The sequence below is a fragment of the Mercurialis annua genome, linkage group LG2, assembly GCF_937616625.2.
Source record: "Mercurialis annua linkage group LG2, ddMerAnnu1.2, whole genome shotgun sequence".
Taxonomy (NCBI): domain Eukaryota; kingdom Viridiplantae; phylum Streptophyta; class Magnoliopsida; order Malpighiales; family Euphorbiaceae; genus Mercurialis; species Mercurialis annua.
This window is the reverse complement of record NC_065571.1, coordinates 31,447,475-31,450,667: the sequence shown is the minus strand read 5'-3', so window position 1 is coordinate 31,450,667 and position 3,193 is coordinate 31,447,475. Positions and strand designations below refer to the sequence as shown.

At 32.3% G+C, this 3,193-nt stretch overlaps 1 long non-coding RNA gene across 1 annotated transcript; it reads right to left on the bottom strand.

Moving 5' to 3' along the window:
• Positions 1-636: 636 nt before the first annotated feature.
• Positions 637-2,891, bottom strand: LOC130015042 (uncharacterized). Its single transcript, XR_008790046.1, has 3 exons — positions 2,618-2,891; positions 1,365-1,449; positions 637-804 (listed from the first exon to the last, which is right to left on the bottom strand). It is a non-coding gene; the product is annotated as an uncharacterized LOC130015042 (long non-coding RNA).
• Positions 2,892-3,193: the final 302 nt, after the last annotated feature.

The following is a 3,193-nucleotide window of genomic DNA, read 5'->3' as shown; positions in this document are numbered from 1 at the left end:
CATCATCAGTCACATCTTCTTGCTCTGTCGCAGCACAAGCACGAGTACGAACAACATTGTCCATATCCTAAGGTACGTGAGTCTAGAACGTCTGAGATCAAACGGTTTTGATTTTGACCTAGAAACAAATGAGAACGACTCAAATTACGTAATGTCGTTCAAAAGCGAAATCTGAAATTATTGGAATCATGAACACTTACTGAACAGCGACCTTTGGAGGACGATTACGGCTTCGATACTCAGCAAATGAACAAAAGTAAAACGGCTAGGGTTTATTTGCAGCGTGATCTAGGTTTTTCGTTTAGAAGTCGACTTTAAATAACGAGTGGAAGTAGGTCGAAAATAAGTTCGAAGTGGGCTAGACGAAAGGGTCATATGGGCTGTCATGTTCTCGAACGAGAACAGCCCAATTGGGCTTGGTTCTCGTTCGAGAACCCCTGGTCTCGAACGAGACCAGGCCTGGAAACTGGATTCTCGTTCGAGAATCCATATTCTCGAACGAGAATTCAGTAAAATTACTTTTTTTTATTTTGATTTAAAAATTTAAATGGTTGACCCACAACATCAACCCATCACGAACCAACTCGAACCAGACCGTCAACTTCAATTTTTCTTAAAAAAAAACGATCGGAAAAATTGTCGGAAAAACGCTGAAAATTTACGAGTATTACAGTACAGCAAAACCATACCACTAAACTACTAGACTACTGCGGCTCTATAAGTAAATAGCATTTTCTTTACATTACAAAATACTGACTTCCGGAAGAAGGAATGGAAGTCTGATCACGCCAAAATACTATTTACCTGAAATGGGTGAAAAACAACGGGTCAGTAAAAACTGAGTGAGTTCACATAATTACTAATGAATATTAAATAAAATAAATCGCATGATAAATAATTTATGCAATGCAGCCAGATACAATATCCGAATGAAACCCTAAACCTCAATATATAAATATTCCAATAAATCTCAATCAAAATCCAAAGAAGTCTGGACCGTGAACTTTGTACCGTCGTCACAGACTTTCGCTTATTATTTTACAGTATCTGGGCCGTGAGCTTTGTACCGTCGCCTCAGATCTGTATCGGGCTCTGGGCCGTGAACTATGTATCGTCACCTCAGATTTTCCCGTTAGGTCTAGGCCGTGAGCTATGTACCGTTGCCTTAGACATATAAATTATCATCACTTACTTTTACTAGGGTCGTTACTGGTGCGCACTCAGTCCTATTTCTGCTCAATAGGAAAGCATGTTCCATCGGATCTATATCGGTTTTAAATATCGAATGCAGTGCGATTTAAAATAAGTATTCAAAAATTTAAACGACGTTGCATTTAATATTCAAAAGTAAAATGCAAATTCACAGTCAACCGCTTTCCAAAAATATAACTCCTTATGACTTTTAGTTTTGCTGACGTTCGAATCCCGAGGCTCTCGAGCTCGTTGGATCTAAATTATAAATTAAACGTTAAAATTTAAACAATTCAACGATATCCTAACTCTAGAATTGACTCCAATCAAAAATCACAATTGCATTATAAAAATCTAGAAATATTGAAATTTGAACATTTATAACAACTTATTAGCTCGAATTCAATAATTTAAATTAAATTTAGACTTTTAAATTAAGAAGTCATTTCCTAAAAAAAACTTTATTAGGTTATGTTTTAATATTGTTTTTTATCCTTAATAATCATTTAAAATGAGATTCAAATTATTTTTAAACTCATATCCTTTTTATTTATTTTTAAAATAAAATTTTGAAAAACTTAACTAATTGCAAGTTTTAAACTCATTTTCATTTATAAAACTCGTTTTTTTTAATATATTTAAAATTATCATATATATTTAACCCGTTATTTTAATTATTTAACCAAAATTATATTTTGAAAGTTTATTTTTTTATTCTTAAGTTTAAAGTTAAAAACAAATTATTTCTTTAACCTTAAAACTTGTAATCAATACATATTTAACATTTAAAAACTGTAATATTTTTTTTAAAAAAAAACTTTATTTTCTTTATGTATATATATTTTTTTATCCTCTCGTGCAACCGGTACGCCGGTGTGTCTAGCACGCCTAGTGTGTTTATGCACAGCCATGTTAAGCACAATCTACTGTGCATATAAGCACAGCAGTGGCTGTGCATATAAGCATAGCAGTGGCTGTGTTATGCACAGCAGGGGCTGTGCATATAAGCATAGCAGTGGCTGTGTATTATGAACAGCAGGGGCTGTGCTTTTAGCACAGTTGCACTCCGCTGCCGGAGTGCGATTCCGTCATCGCAACGTCGAAAATTCTGCAGTCAAATCCGTTTAAAAACATAAATTCATTGGTCAATAATTAATCTAAAATCTTTAGCAGAATTTACTTTCTCCTTTAGCTATTAAAAATCAAAGCACAAAATTTCAAAATCTCAACACATAATTCAATCAATATTCAGTTTTAACCTCCTCAATCATCAATTATGTTAGCTGAAATCAAGAATTTAACAAAGCCAAAACTATTTACTCAAACACTGAATTACTAAAATTTACCCTAATTCATCAATAATTTCAATTAACAAAACCCTAAGTGATTACAATCTAAAAACAACAAATAACCCTTAACTCCTTACATAAACTTCAGTTTCTTCAAGATTGATTGTTGAAGCTCTAAATATTTCACCGTTCCTTCGATCGAGCCGTCGTCTACTTTCGCCGATCGAAGATTTGAAGCTTCCCGCTTGAATATTGATGAGCGAGGACGATGAATTCGTTATTTGTAACTAATTTGGTGGAGGTTTGAAGCTTAGTTATGGATTGATAAATCTAGGTTTTAAAGCTCTGTTATTTTTTTTTTCTCTTAAGAAGAGAAGGAATTAAGAATAGGAAGAAGAAAGGAATGGGTGAAATGGGCCACGACAATTGGGTGTATAAATCATGATTTATATTATTTTTTTTCTCTTTTAATTGACTAAAAGCCTAAAATGGCTCACATACTATACCCACTAATTTAAATATCCTTAATAATATATCCAAATAGTACACTTTAATCCTATTTAATTATTTTATCAATTATTTTAAATTCAATACCATAACTTCAATAAATTTAATAAATTATCCGATTAATGATGATGATTATTATTATTATTATTATTATTATTATTATTATTATTATAGCCCAAATTTATATTTAAATTTCATAATATCGC